This window comes from Oryzias latipes, chromosome 2, assembly GCF_053564925.1.
Source record: "Oryzias latipes strain Hd-rR chromosome 2, Olatipes_Hd-rR_3.1".
Lineage (NCBI taxonomy): Eukaryota > Metazoa > Chordata > Actinopteri > Beloniformes > Adrianichthyidae > Oryzias > Oryzias latipes.
The window spans coordinates 33496437-33514936 of record NC_136238.1 but is presented as its reverse complement, the minus strand read 5'-3'; the positions used below and the strand labels follow the sequence as shown (position 1 = coordinate 33514936).

General features: G+C 41.3%; 1 protein-coding gene and 1 long non-coding RNA gene across 2 annotated transcripts in view; one reads left to right on the top strand and one right to left on the bottom strand.

The window, feature by feature from the left end:
• The window catches only part of LOC144988379 (uncharacterized), a 164123-nt gene extending 147664 nt beyond the window's left edge, over window positions 1-16459 (top strand). Inside the window, exon 2 of the long non-coding RNA XR_013652289.1 lies at window positions 11512-16459. This is a non-coding gene — a long non-coding RNA (uncharacterized LOC144988379). The remainder of the gene's footprint in view (window positions 1-11511) is intronic.
• Window positions 1-18500, bottom strand: part of LOC144986974 (uncharacterized) — a 239984-nt gene that overhangs the window by 41228 nt on the left and 180256 nt on the right. The window lies entirely within an intron of this gene.

The following is an 18500-nucleotide window of genomic DNA, read 5'->3' as shown; positions in this document are numbered from 1 at the left end:
CTCTGTCTGGCTAGCCTGTACAAGTCCTTCTCTCCTTCCTTTGTGTCTAACCTGTCATATAGCTCATCGTAAGCTTTCTGTTTGGCCTTTGCCACCTCTCTCTTCACTCTACGCTGCGCTTCCTTGTACTCCTGTCTACCTTCCTCAGTCCTTTCTACATCCCACTTACTTTTAGCCAACCTCTTCCTCTGGACGCATTCCTGTACTTCCTCATTCCACCACCAAGTCTCTTTACCGTCTTTCCTCTTTCCAGATGACACACCTAGCACCTTCCTACCTGTTTCCCTGATAATTTCTGCTGTAGTTTCCCAGTCATCTGGAAGCTCATCCTGACCACCCAGGACCTGTCTCAACTTCTGCCTAAATTCCTCACAAGTTTCTTCATTCTGTAGCTTCCACCACTTGGTCTTCTTTTCTGTTTTCCCTCTCTTCTTCTTCCTGACCTCCAGAGTCATCTTACACACCACCATGCGGTGCTGTCTGGCTACACTCTCTCCTACCACCACTTTGCAGTCATTAACCTCTCTCAAATGACCTCGTCTACATAGGATGTAGTCCACCTGAGTACTCCTACCTCCACTTCTGTATGTCACTCTATGTTCCTCTCTCTTCTGGAAGTAAGTGTTGACTACAGCCATTTCCATCCTCTTCGCAAAGTCCACCACCATCTGTCCCTCCAGATTCCTTTCCTTCACACCAAACCTGCCCATCACCTCCTCATCACCTCTATTGCCCTCACCAACATGCCCATTAAAGTCTGCTCCAATAACAACTCTCTCTCCTCTGGGAAAACTCTCTATGACCTCATCCAACTCACTCCAGAATCTCTCCTTCACTTCTAACTCACAGCCAACCTGTGGCGCATACCCACTGACTACATTCACCATCACCCCTTCAATTTCTAACTTTAGGCTCATCATCCTGTCTGAGACTCTTTTCACCTCTAGAACACTGTTTACAAACTCCCCCTTCAGAATCACTCCTACCCCGTTTCTCTTCCTATCAACCCCATGATAGAACAGTTTGTATCCTCCTCCAATACTACGTGCCTTGCTGCCCTTCCACCTTGTCTCCTGCACACACAGTACATCTACCTTCCTTCTCTCCATCATGTCTGCCAGCTCTCTGCCTTTCCCTGTCATTGTGCCAACGTTAAGAGTCCCTATTCTCAAACCTATGTTCCTGCCTTTTCCCTTCTCTCTCTGGCCACGGACCCTTCTGCCTCCCCTCTTTCTTCCACCAACAGTAGTCAAATTTCCACCGACACCCTGTAGGTTAACAGCATCGGTGGCGGTCGTTGTTAACCCGGGCCTCGACCGATCCGGTATGTCTAAAGTGTTGTGGATGATTCGCATGGTTATTTTGGCAATTTTTTACGCCGGATGCCCTTCCTGACGCAACCCTCTCTATTTATCCGGGCTTGGGACCGGCACAGAAGTTACTGGCTTGCAACCCCTGTGGCTAGTACTTTTAGATCAGTGTCTTCCAATATTTGGAGACCAGGTTCACTTCTTTCCCTGACAAAAATCCCAAAAGGCCTACCAGCCACCAAATAGTCAGAAACCAGAGAAACTTGGTGGTCTGCATTGATGAGAAACCAGTCCCTCCAGGATGACACATGGCTTTTTGGAATCATTTCACACACAAACAAACGGGAAGTTGTGCTTGTTTTTCTGAGAAAATGCAATCAAATGTGTGATAATGGTCAATGTAAATGTTTGGATAAAGGCTGTAGGGGATTCAGGGATTGTGGAGCGGTTGTTGTTTCCTTCTGTGTAAAAGTGCAGTTTTGTGTAACCGTGTGTTTTGGGTCCCGTGTTGAATTCTACTATTAAAACGTGGGAAACAAATGTTTATCAAATCCAAATCAATCCAAAAGCCTGGAGACTGGATGGCCGTGGTCCTCCCTTTGACCTGGACAGTGGTTGCCATGGCTACCTGCACACTCACCAAGCTGGAACTTAGAAGAAGAAAAAGAGACCAAAATGATTGATAAAGCAGGTTTTCCAGGGAAATCCCACAAAATGCTTTCCAAGCTAGAACTAAGAATACCCAGCATGCATTTGGAAAAACTCATTAGCTTCTTGTGGAAAATGATGAGTCATTGTAAAAGCGTTCTATGAATGCTCAGAAAACTTCCTCTAAGGTTGTGGTTGTTTGGAGAAGTCCTCCTCTTCAAAGAAGTTCTCCTGACCATCTTCAAAGCCACTTTCTGCTTTTTCAAACGCTACTGTTCAACAAAAACTTGGTTTCTGCCACAAAACCAACCTTAGACACTGAAACAGAATGAATCCAATGCAGAAATGTGTTGACACCTTTAATTCAAAGCTTCAATCACTTTGAATCTCATGAAGAACATTTCAAAAATCCACATTTGGATCAGGCGTCTTCATCAGAGCACAACTCATGTTTCCAGGACTGTGACTCACCAATAGATCCTCATTTCCTTTACACAATCTGTTTCCATCATTTGGATTTTTCATAAAAACTTGAGTTAGAAAAGAATTGTTGCCCCAAAATGTCCAGTTTGAATAGTCTACAGTTTGTTGTGTTTGGTTGCTAGGTAACAGGGTCTTTAATGTCTATGATGTCATGGTGGCTTTCAGAGTTGAACTCCTGAATATGACGGTAAAAATTTGGATTGAACAAAAATGGGATTGAAGCTCATGCTAAATCCTGATCTCAATGCTGAAAAAACCTCCTCCAAGATTCTGGTTGTTTGGAGAAGTCCTCCTCTTCCAAGAATTCCTGAAAAAAGCCCCCATTTCTCCTGACCATCTTCAAAGCCACTTTCTGCTTTAGTTTAGTCCAAACTTGCTTTATGCTGACAACATTTACAGCTTGAATCCATCTGAAGAATCCAGGCTTTCTGGAATGTTCCAAAGCAGAAACCTTCATCATTTGAAGATGGAGGAAGACTCCAACACTGACAGACAGACAGACAGGAAGTCTCCTGGTTTTTCTGCTTCAGAAGGTTTTTGGGAAACTGCAGAGTTTTCTTTGTGGAGCTAAAGAGCTGCTGTCAGTCTGCTTTGGTCCATCAGGAATGAAGGTCAGGACTGAGAGGAACCTGAAGAAAGTGACTCTTCATCATCTGCTGCTGAAGAAGACAGAGGAAGATCCACTGTGAGAGCAGCTGCAGAAAGCTTTCTGCTGTTTTTCTCCTCTGAGAGAGTTTGGAGTTCCCAGCAGTTTGAGTGGAGCTGAAGCAGCAGAGCTGAAACAGACGTTCTTCTGCTCCCATTCAGCATGAACGGACAGATCCACTGAAGGCCGGCCTGAAGCTCTGGCTTCCAACACGTCTGCATGGATCCAAGCGTGTGCAGTGTGTGCTGACATGCTGTTCTCTGAGGAACATGTTGGTGTCTGACTGGATCTGAGGACACAAACAGCTGCTGACATCTGAGAGGGTCAAGCTGCAGAGTGGCTCCTCAAAGCTCACGTCTCTGTGACAAACATGATGCTGCTTCTGTCTGTGCTCCACCACTAAAAGGACTGTCCAGAGTTGGTCCTGATCCGGTTCTAGTCTTTCTGGCTCCAACTTCTCTTTCCTGTCAGGAACCCTTCATGTTCTCTGCCTTCCTCACATTTCTGTCTTCCCTCTGGGCTTGAAGCCCAAAAGAAGCTGAAAGCTGCTGACTTCAGTCTGATCCCATGTTCTGGATCATCCGTGTTCCTGAAACACGCTGCTGGACCCGTGATCAGAGGAACCGGAGAACTTCCCAGAACATGCAGACACATGTGGAACTGTTCTGATCATCTGTGTGTGTTGACAGTGAAGGAGAGCTTTGTCCTTCAAGAACTTCATCTTTGAAAAAACTTTATTGACTCTGACAGAGTTTCAGTTTGAATCCATGTGGTTTTCATTCTTCCATTGAAGTCGTCTCCAGAAACTAAAGATCTGCTGAATCAATGCTCCTCTGAGAACTTTGGAGCTTTTCTCTGCATCTGTTCCACACTTGAATGTGCAGAAGATCAAAGCGCCGGACGCTCTGAGCTTCAGCGTTCCAGTCAGCAGCTGCTGAACCAAAGCCAGCAGCAGGTGAGGATCTGGGCCTCAAAGCAAACGGACAGAAAGATGAATGGAAGAAGGGATGGAGTCCCAGTGTTGAAGACATCAGCTGGAGAAGCTCTGAGGCTCTTTCAGGTGGGCGTGGCAGCGCTGCTGCTTTCCAGCAAACCAAGCAAACTGCAGCATCTGTGATCTGAGAGGCTGTTGGTGAAGAAGAGCATCATCAGCATAGAACTGTGGGCCGTTTGGGTTCAGAAGAACAGCTTCATGATGTGGAAAGAATCTGTGTCCTTCAACAGGTCCAGAAGATCCCAAACATGGAAACTGGAAGCAGTTTGGATTCCGGTTTCTTCCTGAACTTTGAGGATCCAAATGCTGAAAATGGAAGCTGACAGAAAATCCAGCAGACTTTACCAATGTGCTCAGAACACTAGAACATCCACAGAAGAAGAAAACACTGTTCTAGTGGAACATCTACAACTTCTGTCCATGATTCAGAGGAACTGCAGAAAGATGACTCCTCCCACTTTGGGGACACCTTTGCTCTGGAACAGGCTAGAAGCCGTTTATTTCTTTGCTTGTGTTGCGGAGTGGGAGTGTGTATGTGATGGGGACGGTGTGTGTGTGTGTGCGTGTTCGGAGAGGAGAGGAGGTGTGAGCGCGGAGTGGGGGAGTCTCTTGGAACCTTAAATTAAAAATGAGGTGTCTCCCCCAAAAGTTTTGGAGTCTTTCATAACCCACTCTGGAGGCTGAGGGTTCCGAACAGGAAAGTGAACCCCGAAGGAGAATCCGCCTTTGGCCCTGGAGAAAATCTCCCGAGCGTTTCTGACGACGGTTGGAAAAAGAGAAGTCATCGCGCAGGAAAGGTTCAACATTTGGATCAAACACTTATTTCAAAACTGATCAAACTTTTTCCTTTCCCCTCTGGAGCGCCCAAGGCAACGCCTATCGGTTCATTGATGTTTCTTGCAGTTGAGAAAATAGATTTAAGTATTTCTATTTCATTCCAGAAACCAAGCAAACGAGCTCTGGCTGGCTGGTGTGAGCTATTTTTGTCCAGCTGGCCGTGGGCGAGCTCCGAAGCTCTGGCCTTGGAGCTCTTTTGTTTGTCATGAAGGCATCCGGGCGTCTGGCCGGCAGACTGAGAGCGTCTGCAGTATTGGGTGTTGTACATTAGGATCGAACAGGAATAATAATATTCAGGACGTGCTGAGGTAAAAACATACTCGTTAGCAGAGTTAGCAGTAACTTTACATCTGAGGGCTACATGCTACGTATCCCATCATGCATCACTCATGTCCCAAAATGCATATCGATCAATCATCGTGTCCATTAACTGTGGTGCATTAAAATACAACAGGAGTGGCCATAAATATTGGGACAGCAACTCATTGTCAGCATTTTTGGATTTGAATTGAAACAAACAAGATGTGTTCCTCCACGGCTAATGTTTTTAGCACGTATTAGCCTGATGCTAACCCTTCTTATAGCTAAGACAGAAGCACTGGCCGCACAGATTTAAAAGATTATGATCGAGCAGGCCCTTAATAATAATCATAACTAATAAAAGCACATTTAGAAGATAGTCTACTGCAGCTTCCCGCTGATTTTGCTGTTCCACAACAGCTATAGCCCCATGAACGGCTCTAGCAGATTTCACCATGCTAAACTTTGGCGTTTGCTGGTTGGACTAACAAACACTGACATCATCGCCCCGCCTCCCTCCTGTAAATGCTAACTGAAATTGTGTTTTGCAACACTATTCGCAGGGTGGATGTTAAAACGAAAATGCAATCCCCTCTTTGCATTTGTGTTTTAATTATGACAAAGATGAAGCGATTTTTAAGTAGAAAATGAAAAAGCAATTCTCTTAATTCATTATAATTTTCAAGTTAGACATTTCTAACTGAATTTTGCTACATATTTACAAGAGAACTTTTTGAAAATATAATGTCAAATACCATTTTCATTATCATTTTAATTAAGTGACAAAATGAGTGGTGTAGAAGAAGAACAAGAAGAAGCGGTTTAGTGGATTTCTTTTTCTTGTTAATTTTGAGTCAACAAATGCAGCTTCATTTTGAAAATAAAAAAGCATTTCAGGTATTGATTTTTTTAAATTATGGTACACAAATGCTTCCATAGAGGATATTGCCCGAAACACTTCAGAACTCATCCTTCTGCTTTTGCCAGCAGTAACATCATCATTAAATACAAGAGAACCAGTTCCATTAGCAGCCATACATGCCCACGCCATGACATTACCACCACCATGCTTCACTGATGAGATTGTATGCTTTGGATCATGAGCAGTTCCTTTCCTTCTTACTCTTCTCTTTCCATGACTCTGGTACAAGTTGATCTTGGTCTCATCTGTCCATAGAATGTTGTTTCAGAACTGTGAAGACTGTTTTAGATGTTGGTTGGCAAACTCTAGTCTGGCCTTCCTGTTTTTGAGGCTCACTAAAGTTCTACATCTTGTGGTAAACCCTCCGTTAAGGGAGTTTTCTTCACCAGGAACAGAATTATTCCTTCATCCATCACAGTTGTTTTCGGTGGTCTTCCGGGTCGTTTGGCGTTGCTGAGCTCCCCTGTGCGTTCCTTCTTTTTAAGAATGTTCCAAACAGTCATTTTGGTCACACCTAATATTTTTGCTATCTCTCTGATAGCACTGATAGTGACAGCTCTTATTCCAAATGCTTACACCACACTTCAATAACTCTGGACCTTTCATCTGCTCACTGTAATTGTGATAATGAGGGAATAACACCCTCCTGGCCATGGAACAGCTGAGAAGGCAATTGGCCCATTACTTTTGGTTCCTAAACAAGTGGGAGGCAAATATGCAAGCAGTTTTAATTCCTACACCGCTCACCTGATCTGGATGTAAATACCCTCAAGTTAAAACTGGCAGTCTGCAGTTAACACACATCTTGTTGGTTTCATTTCAAAGTCATTGTGGTGATTTATAGAGCCAAAATTCTTGGAATTGTTCCTGTCTCAATATTTATGGACCTGACTGTATATCAGATTATTATTTTGTTGGAATTAATTATTTCGTATATATAAGTAGTAATGTATTACTACGGAGCCTGTGATCTGAAATACTCCATTACTGACCAAAGTAACTACTGTTAGTAAGTACTGTTACTATGTAATTCATTACCCCCAACACTGTTTATTAGTTATTAGTCAAACCACGAGGAGCTGTCTAAAAGGGGTCTATGGTAAAAAGCATAGACTATATCATCACTGGACAGTAGAGCACCCCACCCCTCACCCCCCGGGTTCCAAATAGGAAGTAGCTGCTGTCTCTAAGTAGCCAAACTCCATTAGACGTCTATAGATAAACATGCAGCTGTTACTCATTCTAAATAGATAGAATTACCATTCTTGCTGTGAAACATTTTTTTTAATATCTTGTTTCTAATCTTTGTTTTTTTTTCATAATATTTTTTTCTTTATTGCTAGTTATTCAAGTTATAAACTGACCAATCAGATGCCTCAGTAAAAGGTGTGGTGCCCAGTGGCCCCACCTCGAATGTTTGATTGACAGCTTCTTCTGAGCAGCTTTCAGTGATGGGGGGGCGTGGACTTTGAACTAGTTTATCATGATTGACAACTGGTTGCCCTAAAAACGTGACTCAGACCGCCTGACTAATCACTAGCCGCGGTTACATGGGCAGAATATCTTGATCGGATCAATGGTCGGGTTAAAATTCACCCGTGCACATGGGCACAGAAAATCTTTTTCCGATTAGAACAAACGTTCCCATGGCTCACACTTTCGTTCGGAATGAATAATTTGGGCATGCGCAGTAGTGTAAAATCACCCGGATGCGGAAATAGGTCCCGTTGTAAACAAACCGCTGCCCCAGACATTTATACAGCAGCTCGGTAACATACGAGACGATCTTCCAAACGTGCTTTTATTAATGTTCTGAATATTATGAAGTGCCCGTTCGCTCATCGTTATATTCCCGTATGCGCTCCAAAGCTTTCTCTCAGCGAAACACCGTCTATGCATGACGTAACCCAGAGCAGCAGTGACACACGATCGGAATGACCGTTTACATGCTCCACGATCGGATAAACAATCGGTATAACCCACCTAACTCGATCGTAAAGAAATGCTGATCCGAATGAGTCTGATCGGGGCAGAGTATTCCGAACGGAGCGTTTACATGACGCATTTTCTTTCCAATCAGGCGTTCATTCCGATTACTTTTGCCCATGTAAACGCGGCTACTTTTGCCTGGCTCAAATTGGCGATTGGATTTGTTGTTATTGACAACAAAGATTATATCAGAACATTATGTTGTTGGCTTCGGTATCTTTTAGAGCTGTTAAGCATTTTGGACCAATCATGTAAGGAGTCCCAAACTGTTCATAATTGAATAAATAAATATGACCTCATGCAAATACACAATCACAATAAATCTATCATCAATATATCAAAAGATCGTGAAATTGTGAAAAATCTACACACTGATTTTAAATTGGCCATTATATTATTAAATATTTTTCATTTTGCTTTAGAAACCTGTGCATTATTTTAAAACACCATTTTAAAATATTAATTTTAATCATGGTGAATATTATTATAATTTTATGGCTTTTTTCAGAAAATCAGATCTCCAAATCAATATTTTCCTAAGTATCTTTGTTTTTATTTCATGTTGCTGTTTTTCAGAATGACTTATTTATTTCATAATGAGCTTTTTCAGCAGAATGAGTCTGTCAATCAAACCAGACAAGGCGGAGACACATTTGTGATTGGCTACTCCTTTACTCAGACATAAGCAGCAGCACCCTGACTACCGTACATTGATGGAAGATGCATCAGTGAACGTGACGGTGCAAAGCATGCACCTCAACACTAGGGGGGAGTATGCACCTCAACACATCCACAGTGTTACCAGATCTGGTTGCTTTTGGTTCTAAATTTGCGGATGAAAATTGGCTATTGAAGGTTTTAGGTTTTTTCTCATGAAAATATAGTAGCGGACAACGTTGGGCTGAGAGGCTGTTGGAATGCCTCTAATCTTCTATGTACTGGAGATCTGTGAACGCACCAGGATGTGTGTGGGAGGAGCTACCAGCTAATGTTTGTAGCCTGGTCATGGCCATGGAGCGGTGTCTGTGTTTATGTCACTTTGCATGGTAGACACGGAGAATGTTCAGAGATCAGGTTTTAATTTTGAAGAGTTCTACATGGTAATCATGTTTCCAAGTTTGAGTTCATGACATCATCCCAGCTTCAGCTCCCTTGATGACAGCCGCTTTAGCGGTTTTTCCATCTCTCTCTGGCTGAGTTTGAAAGCTTGCTGTCCCGCTTTAACCCTAGAGGGAACAATAAAATGATTTATAATTATTGTCTCCATGAAAATAAAATATCATAAGGTTCAGGAGTCCCGAGCAGGCTGGCTCTGCTGGCTGTTAGCGCGCTTCCTGGGAGCCACCACAGTGATGGCGTGTAAGGGAAACAGATGTGACGACAGACTGGATCTGTGAGCACAGACAGCGGAGCTGTGTTAGCTACAGAGTAGAGAAGAGCTCTGAGAGAATAGCATGAGGATTTTCAGATAAAAACTGCATTTTCCAATGCAAAAAAAAAAAAATTTTGCATTTTCATTTATAGGGGTGTCACGATTTTCCAAATCCTCGATTCGATTGCATTTTCGGTTCTAAGGTCACTATTCGATTCGATTCTCGATTTTTACATTTATTCTTTTTAAAGCCCAGATTGTCATTTTTTAAACTAGACTTTAATGCCATATAATATCTGACCTTTGTTTGCAATGTACTATACTAGATTGTCAAATTTAAAACTTTTATTAACAACATAATGTAACAATAACCTATATCTTTAGTCAATTGAAAACTTAAATTAAACTGCCATCCAGTTTCTCTTTTGTAAGTGCAGTCTTCTTCACAAAAGATGACATTCAAGTTCACAACAAATTAAACAAAAACAATAAAACAGACATGGCCATAGTCTCTGAACAATTAAGTGTCTTAAACTATTTCTGAACAGATTAACATAAACCACACTGATAACTACTTTATCCCCTGAGAATGATGAGTGTATTTTTTCATTCTTTCATCCTCTTCCTAAAGATGGATATGTTATTTAGAGCTTCTCTTTGAGTTGTCAAAAACATTAACATTTTTTATAATAGAAAAACACAAGACAGCTGTAACAGTTTTGCAGTTTTAAGTTCTTCTTAAAGAAGAATATGGAAGGAGAACTTCAATAACTTTCTCTTTTACATTATTGCGCATGGAGGGAATCACCGTAGCTGTGAGATGCGTTCTACTTGGGTATTCGTAGCGTGGCTCTAGCACGCTAATTAAATGCCTAAAACCCGAGTTTTCCACCACTGAATAAGGTTGCATGTCCGTGGCTATGAATACTCCTACCGCACGCGTAATTGCATTTGCACGAGTTGAGTTGCTTGGAAGTTTAATTCCAAACGAAGACAGAAGAGTAGTTTGTGTAGTTGTTGGTTTAACACAGTGCTTCTCAATTATTTTTTGCAAGGCCCCCCCTAGGAAAAAGAAAATATTTCGCGCCCCCCCCCTCACACACACACACAGACACACACACAACCGCGAAGACAATGTTAGGTTAGTATATTATATTATTAGGTTAGTATCTATAAACATTGTGAAAGTATACCTAAAATTGTATCTTTAAACAATAAAAAAAAGAAAAAAAGCAATATAAATCCACTTTCAACAAAAATTAAATTTCTTTTGCCACACAGAAACCCTGTTATAGTCTAAAATAGAAGAAAAGCTTAAAATAAATATATCTGTTAGTCCTTATTTAAACTAGAAACATTTTGACCAACTGAACCATTTGATGCAGAGAAAAATAATTCAATCAATAAATAATATTAAATGTAAATTGATCTGAAACATTAACACAGCAGCACCAATACGTTTAACGTTTTTAGTTTGAAGAAACAGGTAAAAAACATTGTGCTGATTCTAAATGATTGTTTATTTCTGATCTCATAAAGTGCAGCTGTTTTCCTGCATTACCTTCTGTCTTTATGTCAAATACGGACACCAACTAAACAACAGGCAGACAAAGAAAATATTGATGGAAAATAAAGACGTCAACAAAATGTCTACAATAGTTCAGGTCTCCAGACTAACTTTTTTCACTAGGAGCACTGTGGCCCCCAACTGAAAATTTTAGGGGCACAACCAGAAAATTTAGGGGCGCATACCGTAAATCAACATTCTAACCAAATCTACTAATTTCCACTGTATTACTGATAAATACTTTAATACTAGATGCAGCAATTACAATGTGCTGTTCCAAATTCAGTGTCACATTTTATTCTGCACTTTTGAAGATGCAACAAGAAGGTAAACTGACAAAAGCATCGCTGTCATGACAGTACAAATAGTAAACAAAATACCATACATTCAGAAGTTTTTAGTAACAAAGTGATTACCGTAGTAACCTGTCGGTCATTTCACAGGTACAAACAAGAGAGTGCAGGCCCAAGTCAACCAGGAGAGCAACCCTCCGCCACGCATCTAGGACCCAACGCAGAGCCCCGCCCATCATCACCCCAAGAGTTCTGGGCATCCCCCCACTTGAGCCCCAGGTACGAGCCAGGATCCCCCAAGGGAGACCCGCCCCACGCTCCATGCAGCCACCCACCCAGCCCACGGTTGGTCCATGAAGGAACAAGGCAAGGGGCCAGCCGCCCCCGCCCAGGAGGAAGACATCCAGGAGAAGAGCGGGTCCACACAAGGGGTTTTGTTAACATGGCCCAAGCAGGCTCGTCCACAGTTGGAAATTTGGCGAGGCCAAATGCTCGGGGGCAAGGACCTAAACCCACAACACAGGGACACAGACACCTCCAGCTCAGGTGTGATCCCCGGCTCTTGGTCTTTCCAGAAAGCTTAGGGATCCCTCTCCCTGCATGGAGAGAGGACCGCCGGGCCCAGGAAGCCAGTACCCAGGGAACACGGCCACCGTCGCCAAGGGCCCAGTACCCCCTACCAGGGATGGGGTAGGGGACAGATGGTCCGAAGGTCCCACCTTCCTTGTGAAACCATTTCAAACAAAACCAAATGCGTGCGTGTGTTTTTGTGAGGGCGTGTGCATGTGTTTATGTTGGAATGTATATTTGGAGGAGTATATTTGGGGGTGTATATATGTGGGTGCAATTAAAATTGGCGGGTAGGGCACTGAGGGGACATCTACTGATTACTCACAGTGATGTCCCATCACTCTGCCCATCAAGGGCCCTAAATTTCCACAGTGCAGTTAAAATTGGCAGGTAGGGCGCTAAAAGACATCTGCTGCTTGCTGGCAGTGATGTCCAAGCACCCCCCTTATTAAGGGCCCTACATGTCTATGGTGCAAATAAAACCGAGAGGGGCGGGGGGGGGGGGGTCTATTACATACGGCAACCACTGGATGGGACCACTGCCAAGTAGCTCCCCACCCCTGGGAGAACTCTGGTCAGGCCTCGACGGGACCGAGGCAGCCACAAACAGCCGGGGTGACCGCCAATTGCGTCATTGGAGACCCCGACTCGTCAAACTTCCAAGGTCCTGTACCGATAGTGGCCTCCCCCTCCTCCAGACAGCCCCCCCACAGGACAGGGCCAACAAATCCCACCCCCTCTTTCCCCAAGGGAAGGAGTGATCCCAGCCCCAGGTGCGGATGGGCAGCCCATCTAGTGCCGCTGGAATGAACATTTCATATTTTACATTCTAAAATTTGAACTATAAGGTTCTTGACTGAGCAGTTTTCGACTTTTATTGGTGTGTGCCAATACACAAACTCATTTAAAAGTATAAAAAGAGCTTTTTCTTGTGTTTGTATTCCTGCAGCACTCCCCCAGCACTGGATGACTGAAGAGGAAGATCAATGCAACCAGCAGAGGAACTTTAGAGTGGAACAGGAAGAACCGGAACGTCCACAGACTAAAGAGGAACCAGGGGAAGTCTTCATCAGTCAGGATGAAGATCAGATTGATCTGAAGCAGGAGACTGATACCTTGATGGAGATTCCTACTTATGAGGAAGATGAGAACAGTGAAGCAGATCTAAACAATCCACAGAGGAACTTCAGATTGGAACATGAGGAACCAGAACCTCCACAAACTGAAGAGGAACAAGGGGAGCAACAATTTCAACAGATTAAAGAGGAACCAGAACCTCCACAGATTAAGGATGAACCAGGGGAACTCTGCATCAGTCAGCATGAAGATCAGCTTGATCTGAAGCAGGAGACTGATACTTTGATGGAGATTCCTACTTATGAGGAAGATGAGAACAGTGAAGCAGATCTAAACAATCAGCAGAGCTTTAATGTAACTGATAGTCAGGATGAAGAAGGAAACCAACATGAAGAATCAACATCAACTACAGATAAAGAGACAGACCCAAAGAACAGAGATCAGAGGAAGAGAAGAGACAGAAGTCATGTCCTAAATGGGTCTGGTGAAAGATATTGTGAATCTAAAAAATGTGGTAAAAAGTTTAGTGGGCGGCCTCAGTTGAAATTTCACATGAGAACTCAAACAGGAAAGAAAACATTTTCTTGTAAAAACTGTGAAAAAAGTTTTAGTTATGAATCTAATCTAAAAAAACACAGGACAACTCATACAGGCGAAAAGCCTTTTTCTTGTAAAGAATGTAAAAAAAGTTTTAAACAAAAATCAAAACTCAAAAGACACATGAGAACTCACACAGTAGAAAAGCCTTTCACTTGTAAAGAATGTAAAAAAAGTTTTAGTCAAATATATCATCTCAAAACACACATGAGAACTCACACAGGAGAAAAGCCTTTTACTTGTAAAGAATGTGATACAAGTTTTAGTGAAAAATCAAATTTCAAAAGACACATGAGAACTCATACAGGAGAAAAGCCTTTTTCTTGTAAAGAATGTGATACAAGTTTTAATCAAATATCTCATCTCAAAACACACATGAGAACTCACACAGGAGAAAAGCCTTTTACTTGTAAAGAATGTGATACAAGTTTTAATCAAATATCTCATCTCAAAACACACATGAGAACTCACACAGGAGAAAAGCCTTTTTCTTGTAAAGAATGTGATACAAGTTTTAGTCACAGATCTAGTCTCAAAAAACACATGATAATTCACACAGGAGAAAAGCCTTTTTCTTGTAAAGAATGTGATAAAAGTTTTAGTGAAAAATCAAAACTCAAAAGACACATGAGAACTCACACAGGAGAAAAGCCTTTTACTTGTAAAGAATGTGATACAAGTTTTAGTCACAGATCTAGTCTCAAAAGACACGAGAACTCACACAGGAGAAAAGCCTTTCCCATGCAATAAATGTGATGCCAGTTTTAGTCGAATATCTATTCTAAAAACACACATGAAAACTCATTCAGGTGAGAGATGGTTTTTATGGCTGATAAATGGCTCAGTCATAAATGTAATTTAGTAAAATACATTAGAACACACACAGGTGAGAAGCTTTTCTTTTGAAACGAAAACTTTTTTTAATAAAGGATTTAGAGAAAAATATCAACTTCGAAAACAGAAAAACTTAGAGCAGAAAACTTGTACAGTATATGGGAAAATATTGTGAAAATGCAATTTGGTCGTTTTTTTTTTTTTTCGTTTTTAAAAGAAAGAACTTTATTTTTTTATATACAAAAAGGAAAATGTTGGAAGCCTTAGTTTAATTTAGTGAATTTATTGTATAGGTTTAAATAAAACAATATTCTTTGTCCAGGAAAAAAAAGAACATTCTAACAAATGTTTATGTCAAAAACATTTAGTGATCATGTTTAACCCTTGTGCTATCCTAGGCACTTTACCATTGGGAGTTGGGTCATCTAGACCCACTAGACAGTGCTCTGAACCATTTTTTTTTCAATGATTTGTGATCTTCACTGGTGTCCATGGATTACATGAAAATGTTCCACCTTTATCCACCTTTGTCATGGTAGGGAGAACACGTCAATGTAAGGGTGGGGGCATCTAAGATAGCACAAGGGTTACAAAGTGTGTTGTGTGCTTCCTGCCAGCGACTGCTTTGGTATTGGAGGGGTAAATTATCTCAGTCAGACTGGTGGACTGATTGTATTTTGCACCATCCCATATTGCCAAAATTGCCTAAATCTTTTTCAATGACTACCCCCAATCTGGTGGCCTCAATGACACAGAGCATTGATGTAGTAATTCAGTTCAAAGGAGGCATTAACTACATTTTGTCCTGCCATTGTTTTTTTATTATTTTAGACAAAACTTGTTTAGTTGACCATTGTTGTAATTTCTGCTAAGTTAATGTTTATGTTGTCAAAGTGTGTACATTATTATGAGAAATGTTTTGTAAATATCTTTGATTTTTTTGTCATAATTTCATTGTTGTTTTAGACTAAAAGAAGGGACTTCAGTTTTTAATTTGTCAAGGCATGTGAGCTAGTAACCATTGAGTGAAAACAGATTTTCTTTTAAATCCACAAACTAATGGAGTCACCATGAATCAGCAAAATTCTGCGGCTCAGAAAAGTGGCTTCAATATGCAATGATTTAAAACAAAGTGTTGCAGAACTTTTAGGATGGAGAAACTGTGGAGAATATTTTCATGTGAATCATCTTCTAAGCTGTTTGTTCCCTTTTGGGGTCATGAAGGCAGGGGACATCCTGCATCCAGTCTGTCACAGGGCCCATGCACTCTCACATTCACATCTAGGGACAATTTAGACCAACCAATCGATCTATGAAGCATGTTTTGGGATGGAAGCTGGAGTCCCCAGAGGAAACTCACACATGCACAGGGGCAACATGCAAACTCTACTGTTTTCAGATCCTCCAACCAGGACTTGAACCGAGGGTCTTCTTGCTTTGAGACAAGAGCGCTAACCACTGCACCACTGTGCAACGTGACAACAATTATGTATATGTTTTTTGTTATGTTACTGCTGAACGTAACCAGAATGTTGACGTAACTTGTTTAAAGTAACAAACCCCATTTCTTTCTTTCTATATAAATCTTTGTGTTTGTATCACTTTTGTTGATTTTGATCTTCGGTTCTAAATGATGCTGATTTATTTCATATAATTTAAACTTTCATACATCCTGTAAAATTACATACCTAAAGTAACTGTACAAACATATTCTATTAAAAAGCAAGAATCGTGGTTCGATCTGTGAGCCATTGAGCTTGATTCATGAATTGAATTGGATCACCACCTAAGGAACGATCCACAGTCTTAGTAGAACCGCATCCCTACCATTTAGTGAGGAAAAGATTTTCCTAAAAATGTTTGAAGGAAGAAGCGGATAAAGAACCAGAATGGTGTTTGTGTCTGGTGTTCTTGTGATTCATGTTTTCTAGTAGACATTAGAACTGTTCCTCTGTTCTTTTTGGTTCTCAGTGTTCTGTTCTAATCTTTACTGTGAATAATAAAGTGGATGTGAACATCAGTCACAAGTGTGGAGTCTTTCCTACCGTCTGGGTTTCTGCTGTTTGTTGGTTCTCTGCTTGTTTCCAAAGCTGGACTCTGTTCCAAAAAGCAGAGTATATGACGTTACCGGGATAAGTTTAAGGGTAAATTAATTGATGTTCTACACTTTTGGTTCCAAATTTGCATGGAACTTTAAATATGAAGGACTGCATTCACTGTGAAACACGTATTTATTCAAAGACGTGAGCATAAAATGACTTTTAAGGAGAATGTTTAAACTTTTAGACTAGATGGAGACTGAAGCATTTTTCTTTTTTAAAATCTGTGAAAAATATCACATTTATCTAAAAATCAGAATCACACTCCAGAACAACTGTTTGTCCTGTTTTCTATCTGACTAATGTTCACCATCTGCTGAGCAGAAATATCTAATGTTGAGCTGAACTGTTTACTTTTTTTCACTTGTGTGTTCATAAAACAATTTGTGTGCAGTAAAGACAGCCGTTATGAAGCCTTATGTTTTTTTATAACAGGTTTAATAGTATAGAATATAACCAGTATGTTTGTGACTGAAAGATAGAATGATGAGAGAATCTCCTCTCTGCTGTTTGGACACTTTGACCAGCAGAGGGCAGCAGAACTTTCAGCAACTCTGGATCTGATCCCACAAAAACAATCCATGGATGATCAGATTTCAGAAGATTTGAAGGATCAAAGACAAAGATGTTCTGAAGAGAAGATGTGAGAAGAAAGTCCAGAATGAATCCACTCTGACTTGTCCTCATGTCTCTGAAGCTTGTGTCTTCATGTCTTCACCTCCGAGTTTCTTCTGGATTCCATGTGGATCAATAATATTGATCAGGTTCTGTTGTCATTTTCCATCAGAACTTCAGGCTTTTCTCTGCTGATGATCTCTGAGCTGAACTTCTTGGAGGAATTCCTGAATCTGGGATTTGGAGCAAACAGTCAGAACAAAGGAGGTTTCCATTTCTTCTAAGCTCTGCCAGAAGAAAAGAGCTGAAGCTTGAAGCTGAAGCAGCATTTGCTCAGAGAATCTGTCCTCCAGACCAACAAGTCCCACCACAGCCTTGAAGACGTTTCCAGAAGCAGCAGCAGACTGTGTTCCCATGACGACGCTGAAGTCAGCTGCTGCTCTGCAGGAGAAAGTCTGCAGCTCCTCAGTCAGGAAGCTCTTTCAAGCTCGTGCACATCTGTCAATGCAGCAGCAGGAAGTCTGAGACTTTTCAAAGTAAGAGCCTCATGTTGGCAGAGATGGGTTGGATTCTTTGATGCTCCAGTGTCTTTTGGATTCAGGATGAGTTCATGCAGATCTAGAAATCCCACCATGATGATCATCCTTGAGTAATTTCAAAATAAAAGACTTACAAACACCACAATCACTGCTGGATGATAAATACATTTACTCTTTATTTTCTGGAAATAAATAATATTTATCAATGAATCCTTGATTGTAAATGGTGGATCTAAAGTTGAAAAGAAGTCAAAGTGCTGACTCAGCACAGATCAAAGGAGACACAGATGATTTCCTGGAATGAAGAAAACATCAAACATCATGATGTGATCTGGAACTGAGCTGTTCTTCGGAAGATCCTCCCAAACATGGAAACTGTTGCTGCAACACGTGAAGGTTTGGTTCTGTTGCTAGTGAGATCTCATGGATCAGAACCAGACTTCTGTCAGCTGGAACTGGGGCTTCTTCCAGACCATGACATGTTGTTCAATAAAGTTCATTCCAAAGCGTGACTGATTCATGAAGTGGTTCCTTGAGCCGTGAGTTTTGCCAGCAGCAGGAATCCCTGAGAGTTAGGAGACAGTTTGTGGAGAGAGTTTGTAGATTTAGGAGAAACCAACGTTTGAAATGAAACCAAAGTGTCCTAAACCAAAATCACTGAGCACATCTCAATGTTCCACAAACAGTCATTTTCCACAGTGGACCGTCACCACACACTTTACAAGACAGTTTTTCACAACTTTATGACAACAAATCCTGAAATTGTTCCATTCAAGGAAACATTGACTAATATTTGTATTGATGCTGT